Raw genomic sequence first — 13,306 nt, forward strand, 5'->3', positions numbered from 1 at the left:
CTTATAACAAGAAAGAGGAACTAGGAGGCAAAATAGACCATGGTATTAACTAAGGAATGCAGTGCTATCATATAAAAGAAGCTGCCTCAGAAGTTGAAGGACCCAAGGAGTTTTCAAATCCTCTGTATCATAGGGGACATCACTATTGAGAAAGCGTTGTGTGACTTGGGAGCTAGCATAAATCTCATGTCCTTAACCATGATGAGAAGGATGAAGATTGAGGAAGCTAAGCCAACAAGAATGGCACTCCAATTGGCTGACAGAACATTTAAGTTTCCACATGGGGTGGTGGAAGACTTGTTAGTAAAAGTTGGAGAATTCATTTTCCCAGCTGATTTTGTTGTGCTGGACATGGAAGAATAGGCCAACACATCAATCATCCTGGGAAGGCCATTTCTAGCTACTGCTGGAGCCATCATCGATGTGCAAAAAGGGGAATTAGTCTTGAGATTGCATGAAGAGAAGATGGTCTTCAACGTCTTTAAAGCAATGAGTTACCCCAAAGAATCTATAGGAGAATGCATGATGGTAGACTCCATGAAACAGATAGTTCAAGCAGTTTTGGAAGAAGAGCAATGTGAAGGAGCTATGGAGCTGGAACAACCAACATCAAATGAAGAACTACCACAAGAAACCAGGAAGAATTCAATCATGCCAACCACCACAGACAATAAAGATGCAGAGGCACCAAAACTAAAGCTGAAAACCTTACCACCCAGCTTGAAATATGCATATTTGGGTGCCAACAACACTCACCCAGTGATCATAAATTCAAGTCTGAGTAAGGAACAAGAAGAAGAGCTTATCCAAGTGCTGAGACAACACAAGGATGCCATAGGATGGACACTTGCAGATTTAAAAGGGATCAGTCCTTCAATGTGCATGCACAAAATCCTACTTGAAGTAGATGCCAAACCTTCAAAGCAATAACAAAGGAGGCTGAACCCAACTATGAATGAAGTGGTTCAGAAAGAAGTGTTGAAATTGTGGCAAGTAGGGGTGATCTACCCCATCTCAGACAGCCCTTGGGCAAGCCCGGTGCAAGTAGTCCCTAAGAAGGGAGGGATCATTGTTGTGGCAAATGAGAAAAATGAATTGATACCCACAAGGACAGTGATCGGATGGCGTATGTGCATTGATTACCGGAAACTCAATGAAGCCTCCCGGAAAGATCACTTTCCCCTACCTTTCATGGACCAGATGCTTGAAAGATTGGCAGGACATGAGTATTATTGCTTCCTGGATGGGTATTCGGCCTACAATCAAATTGTTGTAGACCCCAAAGATCAAGAAAAACTTCATTACTTGTCCATATGGTGTTTTTGCTTATAGGAGAATGCCCTTTGGATTGTGCAATGCACCTGCAACATTCCAAAAGTGCATGCTCTCCATTTTTTTAGACATGATTGAGAAGTTCATAGAAGTATTCATGGACGACTTTTCTGAGTTTGGAAATTCATATTCTGATTGCCTATGCCATCTTGCTCTTGTGCTAAAAAGGTTCCAAGAAACTAACCTGGTTTTGAACTGGAAAAAGTGCCATTTTATGGTAACTGAGGGGGTGGTTCTTGGTCACAAGATTTCAAAAAATGGCATAGAAGTGGACAAGGCAAAAGTGGAAGTAATTGAGAAATTACCTCCACCTTGCAATGTCAAGGCAATCAGAAGCTTTTTGGGACACGCTGGGTTCTATAGGAGGTTTATCAAAGACTTTTTAAAGATTGCAAAACCTCTTAGCAACCTACTTGTCTCAAATACACCCTTTATTTTTTATAGAGAATGCATGGTAGCCTTTGATGAGCTTAAGAAGAGACTCTCCTCTGCACCTATTATAGCACCACCTAGCTGGGATCTTCCCTTTGAACTAATGTGTGATGCATCTGATTTTGCTGTTGGTGTTGTTCTAGGACAGAGGAAAGACAAGCTAGTACATGTTATTTACTATGCTAACAAGGTCCTTAATGAGAATCAAATGAACTATACCACCACGGAGAAAGAACTTTTAGCCATAGTCTTTGCTTTTGATAAGTTTAGATCATATCTTATTGGCTCGAAAGTAATTGTGTTCACTGACCATGCAGCACTCAAATACTTGCTTACCAAACAAGAATCTAAGCCCAGACTAATAAGGTGGATTCTGCTATTCCAAGAATTTGACATTGAGATTAAAGATAGAAGTGAAGCAGAGAACAAGGTAGCTGACCACCTCTCAAGGATCCCACAAGAAGAAGGAATGCATCAAGTAGCAGTAAATGAAAACTTCCCTGATGAGCACTTGATGATGATTCAAGTATCCCCTTGGTTTGTAGACTGATAAACCACTATTTTATGGTTTATATTGTGTTTAATTATGTGGTTTTATCATGATCTTTACCCACTTATTCATTAAATAAGCATGCATTTATAATTCCTTCCTAAAGTTATTGCATGATTGAAAACTTGCTTCCTAGAGACTTTTAATTATGTATTTTATTTCTCCTTTATTCTATTCGATGCCGTGATCTGTGTGTTAAGTGTTTCAGGCTTTATAGGGCATGAATGAGTTAGAGATTGGAAAGGAAGCTTGCAAAAAATGGAAGGAACACAAGAAATTGAGGAGATGACCAGCGAGAAGCAACGCGGCCGCATGGATGACGCGATCGCGCGGAAGAGAGGAAATCGCAATGACGCGGCCGCATGGATGACGCGACCGCGTGAATTGGAAACTGCACAAGTGACGCGGAGGCATGGACGACGCACCCGCATGGTAAAGCGAAAAGCCGAATGACGCGTCCGCCTGAATGACGCGTCCGCGTGACATGCGCGATCTGCATAATCTGCAGAATCGCTAGGGGAAATTTTGGGCCTTATTTTGACCCAGTTTTCGGCCCAGAAAGGCATACTAGAGCCAGAGAACATGCAGAAACCAACAACAACATTCATTCCGCATAGTTTTAGTTTTTCAGATCTAGTTTTCCTCTCCTCTAGGTTTTTTTTTCTCTATACACATTCATAGTTTTTAGGATTTGTTAATTTCATTGTTTTTGCATTGGGATATTGAGAAGAGTTATTGCCTCATCAAGACTTCGACATTCTAGTTCGTTCTCTTTACTTGTCTCTTACTCTTCCATGTTCCTTAATTTACTTAATTTTACTATTGGATTATTTTAGCATTTATTAATACAAGAATTACTTTTATTTTTAATTAATCTCTTGATCATTATTTATTATGTCTTTCTTTAATTCCCTTTCTTATGTTATGAATTTTACATTTACAATGAGCGAGTAGTTCTCTAACTTGATGGCGAGTTTATGGAAAGGAACCCTTGAGTTGGGATGCTCAAGAGAAAGATTGTAATTGGGTTTATTATTGGATTGCTCTCTAGTCACTAACACCAATCCTCCCAAGAGCGGATTGGAACTTGTGGATAGAAACAGCATTCCAACTTGTTTAACTTTCCCTTACTTAGTGAGGGACAACTAAACATAATAACCCTCAATTGTCAATTAATCTTGAGAGTACTCCAACAAGAATAGGGCTTCCAGCTAATCAACTCCCAGTCAAGGCTTTTATTTAAATTTATATAAATTCTCTAATTTAATTTTCTGCCATTCAACTCAAACCTTTTTGAAAACATCTGATTAATAAAATAGCACACTTTTCTGCAACTCGTTGGGAGACGACCTGGGATTTATACTCCTAGTATTTTAATTTTAATTTCTATGACACTCTTCTAAATTGATAAGCAAATTTCTGGTTGGTTGAGAACTATACTTGCAACGCATATTTTATAATCATTCTTAACTCACCAATTTTTGCCACCATCACAGACATAGCTAACTTCAAGGCTATTGGGGAACTACCAACCAATATCAACAAACACATGAGGAGAAAGCTAATCAAGGATGCCAAACACTACATCTGGAATGACCCCTATTTGTTCAAAAAGTGTGCTGATGGAATCTTAAGAAGGTGTATATCCTATGAAGAAGGGCAGGAAGTATTGTGGCAGTGCCATGGATCTACATATGGAGGACACTTTAGTGGAGAAAGAACAGCAGCAAAAGTGCTTCAATCCAGATTTTACTGGCCAACAATGTTTAAGGATGCTAAACAATTGGTGTCAAGATGTGATGAGTGCCAAAGAGCTGGTAATCTAACCAAGAAAAATGAGATTCCACAGCAATTCATACTAGAGTTGGAACTATTTGATGTATGGGGGATTGACTTCATGGGACCCTTCCCAACCTCCTACACAAATAGCTACATATTGGTGGCTATTGATTATGTCTCAAGATGGGTAGAAGCCATAGCCACTGCAACAAATGACAACAAAGTTGTGATAAGCTTCTTGAGAAGGAACATCTTCAGTAGATTTGAAGTTCCTAGAGCTCTCATTAGTGATGGAGGGACACACTTCTGCAACAAACAACTTGAGACACTCCTTCTCAAGTATGAAATCAAGCACAAGGTGGCAACTCCATACCACCCACAGACTAACGGGCAAGCCGAAATTTCCAATAGAGAGCTAAAACGAATCCTTGAAAAAACTGTTGGAAGCTCAAGAAAGGATTGGTCTAAGAAGCTGGATGATGCACTATGGGCCTACAGGACAGCCTACAAGACACCCATTGGGATGTCTCCATACCAACTGGTGTATGGCAAGGCTTGTCACTTACCAGTTGAACTTAAGCAGAGTATTTTGGGCTCTAAAAATGCTAAACTATGATGGGCAAGCTGCTGGAGAAAGAAGATTAATGCAACTCAATGAGCTGGAGAAGTTTATAAATCAAGCATATGAGAATGAAAAAATCTACAAAGAGAACACAAAAAGGTGGCATGATCAAAAGATAGGAAGAAGGGAGTTCACTGAAGGACAGAAGGTGCTACTCTACAATTCAAGGCTCAAGTTCTTTCCTGGAAAACTTAAGTCTCGATGGTCAGGACCCTTCACCATACTCAAGGTGTTTCCCTATGGTCATGTAGAGCTCATGGAGGACAAGACTCAGAGAACTTTTACTGTCAATGGCCATAGACTCAAACATTACTTGGGAGGCTCCTTAGAGGAGCAGAGAGTGAGCTACAAGCTCAACTAAAGATGGAGGAGTGTCAAGCTAGTGACAATAAAGAAGCGCTAGTTGGGAGGCACCCCAACACTTTATCCTTTTTGATTTATTATTTTTCTTAGAAGTATTTTAACATTTATTGCTTTAGATAGTTTAAGTTTCAGTCTCACATTTCTGTTACATTACCAATTAGATTTAGGTTGCAATAGTAGGTTAAGAAGTTTGATACTAGCTTTGGTAGTAGATTACTCTTTTATCTCTTGCTATTCTAGAATTGCAACTTGATGAATGCATTACTAAGGATAAGTAAATGGGCTGAGAACTAGCTTAAATGCTAAGTTTGGTGTGGCTACTCACCCACTTAATCTAGGCTTACAACCAATTAGTAGCTTGATTTTGAAGAGTAAGCCTAGAGATTAAGTTTGGTGTGGCCACCACCAAGGATCACCTAGCAAGCCCAAGTTTTCCAATTTGAAAGCACTTAATGTTTTGGACAAGAACATGAACGTGATTTAATGTGTTCAGAGGAGGTTGGAATAAAAAAAAATGAAAAGATTGGAGTTATTTCATCCTTATGAACACATTAAATACACAATGATGGAACCAATTTATTAAGATGCTAAAGGATTAAGTTTGGTGTCCTAAGGGACACCCATCAGTTGCAATCTGAATTACTCATGATAAGAAGGAACGTGAAGGATTCTTTTGTCATTACTAATGGGTTTCAGTTTTATTTTCAGGAGAAAAGATGGGGCCCACATGGTGAGTAACTCACAAAACAAGGAAGTCAAAGTGTACTTACACTTTGGAACTCAACACATGCAGAAGGCACAGTGAGATAAGAGTTGGCGCCTCTTCCCATGCTAGGCGCCACTCTCGAAGTGGGAAAACATTTAACTCTTTTCATTTCCCACCATTCAAATCACAACCTTCACATCTTATAAAAGCTTCACACTCCCAACTCTTCTCCCACTCTAAACCCCTGATCACACACGAAGAGAATCGATACACCCTTCTTCTCCCTTTCTCTTTTCGCTTTCTACTACCTCTATTCCCCTACTTCTTCTCCCTTTCACTTGATTGGGACAATCAAGTCCGAAGTTTGGTATTAGAGCAAAACCTTATTTTGCTTGCCTCTCTTGCAACCTCCCCCAAATTTTTTTACAACCTCAAACACACTCTCTCAACCTAATAGCACCACCAAAAAGCTCAGCCTCAAAGAAAAGAAAAACCAAGGAACCAACCTCTGGATCCTCAAGCTCTTTCAATGACTACAAGTTCCTCTCTGTATTCAACCATAATCAATTCTATGGTTGGGTGAGTGAGAGGGTGATCATTCCAGAAGTTGGGTTCCAATTAGGGAGGAACAAGCATCCTGAAATCAACATTGAGATCAACAATAGGGGCTGGTCACTCCTATGCAACCCACCAAGGAAGGTAGTAGAGAGCTTGGTGAGGGAGTTTTATGCTAACGCTGTGCCTCAACCAGGACAACACTATGGCTATATTAGCTATGTGAGGGGGAAGTCCATTGACTATAGTCCCTCCAGCATAGAGAGGATGCTAATGGTGAAGAGGACAAGCTCCACTCGGAGCTATGAAGAAAGAATGAAGCAGCAAGACCCTGGGTTTGATGTAATTCTGAACGAAATTTGTGTGCTGAATGTGCATTGGATAAATGATAAGGATGGGATACCCAACTAATTGAGAAGAAGGGATTTGAGCCCCCAAGCTAGAGGGTGGCTAGAATTTGTGAGGAGGTCCCTAATCCTCACATCCAACACTTCAGAGGTGACCAAGGAGAGAGCTGTGCTCATATACAGCATCATAAAAGGTGAAAATGTCAATGTGGGGGAGATGATTGCTAACAACATCAACAAGGTGTTGAAAAGCACTAGTGACAACACAAGGTGGGCATTCCCCAATATCATACAGAGGTTATGTGATGAAGCTGGAGTTGAAAAGATCATTGATGAGGTGATGGTGAAGCAAGACAAATTCATAACTGCCAAGAAGATGGCCAAAGTAGTGGCTGTTAACCCACTTCAAAGGGCCAGAGAACAAAGAGCTCATGCTCATGGACCACAACAACAACAAGAAGAGGAAGAGGTAGAAGAGCAACCTCACTTTCTAGCACTTCAACCACCACCACCACACTACCAATACCAACAGTTTCCAGAGGGATTCAACTGGGAACAACTGCAAGGAGATGTACACCAAATGAAGGGAGACCTACACCATCTAAGGGAAGATGTCAATCAACTCAAGGAGACTCAGCAACAATAATGGAGCCAAGTCAACCAGAACATTCAGCAACTCCAAGGAGCTTTTGAGAACCTCAAGGAGCAGCAAGATCAGACTAACTGGGGAGAGATGCAAGGCAGCTTAGGAATGATTCTGGAATGACAATTACAACAAATGGAGAGTCTTACTGAATTCAGACACCTTTATGAAGCAAGAACTGTAGCCTGAGGGGAATATGATTGCTATGCACAAACAAAGTTGAGCTACCTGTGCAATGCAGTAGCTAACATGAAACCCAATTACCCTACCTTCATGCAAGGAATAGAGGAGCTGAGTGCAAGACAAGAGGAAATTTTAGCCAAACATAAGGAGGATGAAAGGAATTATATGAGGAGGGCAGGATTCTGGAAGCCCAAGGATGCCAAAGCACAAGAAGGTTCCTCCAAGCAAGATGAAGGTGGCTCCTCCCCTTCCAAGAAGAAGGACAAAGGAAAGGGGCCAATGAACTGAAGATAAAGATGCTCGAGGTTGTTGAGTCCCATGGTTGACACTCTTTAATTTCTGAAATTCTATTTTAAGCTTTTGTTCGATTTACTTCTTGAATAAATAATCATGCTAGGATAGTTTATGTTTTCTGATTAGTTTTATTTCATGTTAAAGCCTTTATGAGTCCTCTAGTTTACAAGAAAGAAAATGCCATGTATTTCAAGTCTTCATTTCAACATAAATAAAAGTAGAGCTTGTTTCCATAAGAGTTACTGTGAGTGTGCAAAAACAAGAGTAAGAAAAACCAAGGCCGAGATAGATCATCAAACAGACTAAGGAATAAGAAACTAAGTGTAGAACCTTGAATGAACTAAAAAGAAAATGAGTCATGGAAAGTAACTAGTCTTAGAAGGTATAACAAGAGAAGGTTAAGGGGTATTCCTTAAATATCTATAGGACCAAGAAGTAGTGAGCAATAAAGACCCAAGGCTCTGAGCATCAACTATTGGGATGGGAAAGAAACATTAAAAAGCTCAAGAAGAATTAAAGATCCTAGTAGATGCTTGTGGTGAAGATGTGTCAAGAAGAGACCTGGGCAAGTAAATTCTTAGGGGTGTTTCAACACCTAGTACCCTAAAACCAACTGGTTTAGGAGTGCTAATTGAAAGCCTAATTAAAGGGTTGTCTTGAGACAAAACACTTAGAGTCGTGGTCAAGAAAGCAAAACAACTCTTACTACTTCAAGGTGACAATCAATAGAAAGGACCCCTAAAGCCTAGACTTGAAAGAACCCTCGAGGATCTAAGAGTTTTTTATGACATTAAAACATTCATACATGTGTTGAACACTTAGTCCTACCCTTAGTTATGTTGCAATCATTCAAGGCCAAGGCCTCAAATTATAAAGGCTTACTCACATTGATTTGCTTGGGACAAGCAAATCTTAAGTTTGGTGTTGTGATGACTTGCATCATCTACCCTTCTTTCTTGCATAAAGAGGACCATAAAAGGGTATAAATCTCATTTGATCAGTACAGTTCGTGCATTATTTGATGAATATTATAGTACACTACCTTGAGATGAGTTGTGCTAAATTTCAGGTGAAAAAGGCATAAAAAATGGGAAGAAAGCAACAAAGTAGTTGGGCGTGTGAAACTGGCGTTCCACTTGGGAGCAAACGCCACAAAAATGCACTGGCGTGGCACGCCAAGAGCTAGGCATGGCACGCCAGTACTAAATTCCAGAGGAGAAGTTTAAGCATGTATGTGGGCGTGGCACGCTAGAGACTGGGCGTGGCACGCTAGTATAAAGTTCCAGAGAGCAACAATGGAGGACACAGCAAGGGCGTGGCACGCCAGGTTGGGCGTGGCACACCTAACCCATCAGCTACTATGGGCGTGCCACTTGAGCCAAGGGGCGAGGCACGCCAACTCACCACTCCAGGAACAACCTTCACTATGGCATGCCACTTGGTATCGAAGGCGTTGCACGCCAGCTCCAAAAAGTCACTTGGGCGTGCCACTTGAGGATCCAGGCGTGGCACGCCAAGCTTGAAGAGGCCACAAATGTATGGGCGTGCCACTTGAGCAGCATGGCATGGCACGCTGGTACAATAGTCCAGAGAAGGGGCTGAAGGCAATTGAAGCGGGGCGTGCCACTTGAGAATCCAGGCATGGCACGCCAAGCTTAAAGAGTCCACAAATATATGGGCGTGCCACTTGAGCAGCATGTAGTGGCACGCTGGTACAATAATCCAGAGAAGGGGATAAAGGCAATTGAAGACTGGGCGTGCCACTTGAGGTCAAAGGCGTGGCACGCCAACCTCTCAATCTCACTTAGGCGTGCCACTTGAGTTTGTGGCGTGGCACGCCAATGCACAAAGAGACCAAAGCAAGGGCTGGGCGTGCCACTTGATGTCGAAGGCATGGCACGCCAAACCAAGAATCTCACTATGGCATGCCACTTGAGTAATGGGCGTGGCACGCCAGCTACTGGAACCAAGGCAAAATTATGGGCATGCCACACCAGTTTCTAGGCATGGCACGCTGGTATAAGTTTCCAGAGAGGGTGAAGGAGGCCAAATACATGGGGCGTGCCACTTGGTATCGAAGGCGTGGCACGCATCCACTATTCCTCACTTAGGCGTGCCACTTGAATCCCAGGCATGGCACGCTAGTTTCATTCAGAGAGCAAAGAACCAATGGGGCGTGCCACTTGAATTCGTGGCGTGGCACGCCAAACAGAGGAATCACTTGTTCACAAAGGGGCGTGGCACGCCAGATCCTGGGCGTGCCATGCTAGTTCAACTTTCCAGAGAAGCTTGACCAAGCATGCAGCAAGGACGTGGCATGCCAGACCCTGGGCGTGCCACGCTAGTTCAAGTTTCCAGAAGTAAGAGAAGTGGAAAAAGGCTAGGGCGTGCCACTTGGGCTCGAAGGCGTGGCACGCCAAGGTTGTTATGAAGACGAGCGTGCCACTTGAGGGACTGGGCGTGGCATGCCAAGTCAGAATTAAGGGAGCACGTGACACGCCCCTGGAGCACCAACCACACGCCATCTGGAAAGTCACACTTATTGAGTTTCTTTTCCCTCCAAAAATGTAATTTTCCTTTTTCACTTTTGTAATTCTTTTATTTTTACTAGGAGTAGTATAAATACCCCCAAGGAGTACTGAGAAAGGGGTTAAGGAGTTAGAGAGATTAGTTTTAGATCCACTTTTACACTTCACTTTTGAGTACTCTCTTTGAGCTATGAGTAGCTAAATTCCTTCTCATTGAGAAAGGGAGCTCTGTTGTACTTGATGGATTGATGATAGTGAAATCCTTCTTCTCTTCATCTTCTCTTTGATTTGCTAGAAGTAATTTCGTTCTTAATGCTTAGTGTTCAATTATCTTGGGAAAGAGATTGAATACAAAATGGGTTTCATGGGAACCTTGGGAAAGGAAACATGAAACCATGCTTGAAATATCTTCTCACACTTGAGTAGAATCTGGGTTTTGGTGTTTGGATATGTGACATATAATCCTCCCTCTACTTGGACCTATGATGGTATGTGGTATAATCAGGGTCCAAGCATATCTCTCTTCATGAGCAATTAGACCAAGGAATTGGCTATTGATCAAGATGTGAGAGATTGAGTCACCAAGGGATTGGGGCTCAATCAATCATGATTGCCCAGAGGTCAATGAGTTGCATGAATGAAGAGGATATAAGCTAGAGTTGATCCAAAGAGACAACATCTCCTGATCTCAATGAAATTCCCCATTCTTATCTATCCCTTTCTTTATAGCTTAATTTTACATTCAGCAATTCTCCAATCCCATTTACATTCAAGTTATTTATAATTCTGCACTTTACATTCTGCCATTTCCATTTCTGTACTTTATTGCTTTCTTTTATATTTTAGCCATTTATATTTCTGTCATTTTTAATTCTGCAAATCACAATTTATTTGTTCCGCTTGACTAATTCATCAATCGATTAAAACTGCTTGAATTTGCCAATCTCTGTGGATACGATCCCACTCCACTGTGGGTTATTACTTGACGATAATTTTGGTGCGCTTGCCAAAAGAATTGATTCACCATTTTTGAATGGGGGTGTGAATTGGATTCATCAGTACGCGTATGCGTTGGCTTGTTTTTGCGAAAAGCACGCTTCCAGCGCCAGTCCTGCCCAACTCTATGTTCAATTCCTATTATTCTCGCAGTCACATATGACGCGTGCGCGTCCTAGACACTTGCGCGTCGAATGCTTTTTTTTATATGCAGAATGCAGATGATTATGTAGAAATTATGAATAAACACTGGAAAAAACAAAATAAAATAAAACTAGGAATAAAAAGAGACGATCATACAATGGTGGGTTATCTCCCACCTAGCACTTTACTTTTATGTCCTTAAGTTGGACGGTCCACAAGCTCAGTCTTCTTCTGTTGGTGGATCTTCTAAGAGGAGGATCTATAGCTCCTTGTTCTTCTTCATCTTCTCACGATGATACAGCTTTAAGCGATGTCCATTGACCTTGATGAATTTGGAACTTGAAGGATGACTCAGGTGAATGACTCCGTATGGTTCTACCTTTTTCACTCGGTAGGGGCCTTCCTATCTTGAGCATAGCTTGCCTGGCATGAGCCTCAACCTGGAGTTGTAAAGGAGAACTAGCTCCCTAGGTCTGAACTCTCGTCTCTTGATATGCTTGTCATGCACTGCCTTCACCTTCTCCTTATATAGCCTAGAGTTGTCATATGCTTTGAGTCGAAGGTTCTCCAGTTCTGCTAGTTCCCATGTTGCATTCCCTCACAGCCCAGAAAGCCTTGTGCTCCACCTCCACTGGGAGGTGACAAGCCATTCCATGGACTAGGCGGAAGGGACTCATCCCAATGGGTGTCTTGTATGCTGTCCGATAAGCCCAAAGCACGTCTACAAGCCTAGTGCTCCAGTCCTTCCTATGAGGCTTGACAATCTTCTCCAGAATGTGCTTTATCTCTTTATTAGACACCTCTGCTTGCCCATTGGTCTGGGGATGGTAAGCTGTTGCTACCTTGTGCACAATGCCATGTTTCTTCAGTAGACCTGTCAATCTCCTGTTACAAAAATGAGTGCCTTGATCACTCATGATTGCTCGTGGTGATCCAAAGCGACAGATAATATGATTTCTAACAAAAGAGACAACAACGTTAGCATCACCAGTACAGGTAGGAATTGCTTCCACCCATTTAGAAACATAATCTACAGCTAACAATATATATATAAGAAACCACTAGAGTTTGGAAATGGACCCAGGAAGTCAATGCCCCAAACATAAAAAATTTCACAGAACAACATAAGTTGTTGTGGCATCTCATCCCTCTTGGATATATTCCCAAACCTTTGGCATGGGGAGCAAGATTTACAGAAAGCATTAGCATCATTAAAAAGAGTGGGCCACCAGAATCCACAGTCTAAAATTTTTCTAGCTGTCCTTTGAGGACCAAAATGCCCACCACTCTCAAAAGAGTGGCAGGCCTCTAAAATTGACTAGAATTCTGATTGAGGTACACACCTTCTAATTATCTGGTCAGCACCATACCTCCATAAATTTGGGTCATCCCATATATAATATTTGGACTCGCTTTTTAGCTTGTCCTTTTGATGCTTAGTAAGATTAGGAGGGAAGGTATGAATAACTAAATAATTAGCTATAGGTGCATACCAAGGAACTACCTCAGATATTGCGTGCAAGCTATCAAATAGAAAAGCATCATTGATAGGAGTGGAGTCATCCTTAATGTGCTCTAGGCGACTCAAGTGGTCCGCCACTAAATTCTGGGAACCACTCCTATCTTTGATTTCTAGATCAAATTCTTGCAGCAACAATATCCAACGTATTAACCTTGGTTTGGACTCTTTTTTAGCTAATAAATATTTTAGAGCTGCATGGTCTGAGTATACTACCACCTTATTACCAAGTAAGTAGGCTCGGAATTTATCCAGAGAAAAAACAATAGCCAGAAGCTCTTTTTCAGTGTTAGTATAATTAGACTGAGCAGCG

Source organism: Arachis ipaensis, chromosome B07 (genome assembly GCF_000816755.2).
Source record: "Arachis ipaensis cultivar K30076 chromosome B07, Araip1.1, whole genome shotgun sequence".
Lineage (NCBI taxonomy): Eukaryota > Viridiplantae > Streptophyta > Magnoliopsida > Fabales > Fabaceae > Arachis > Arachis ipaensis.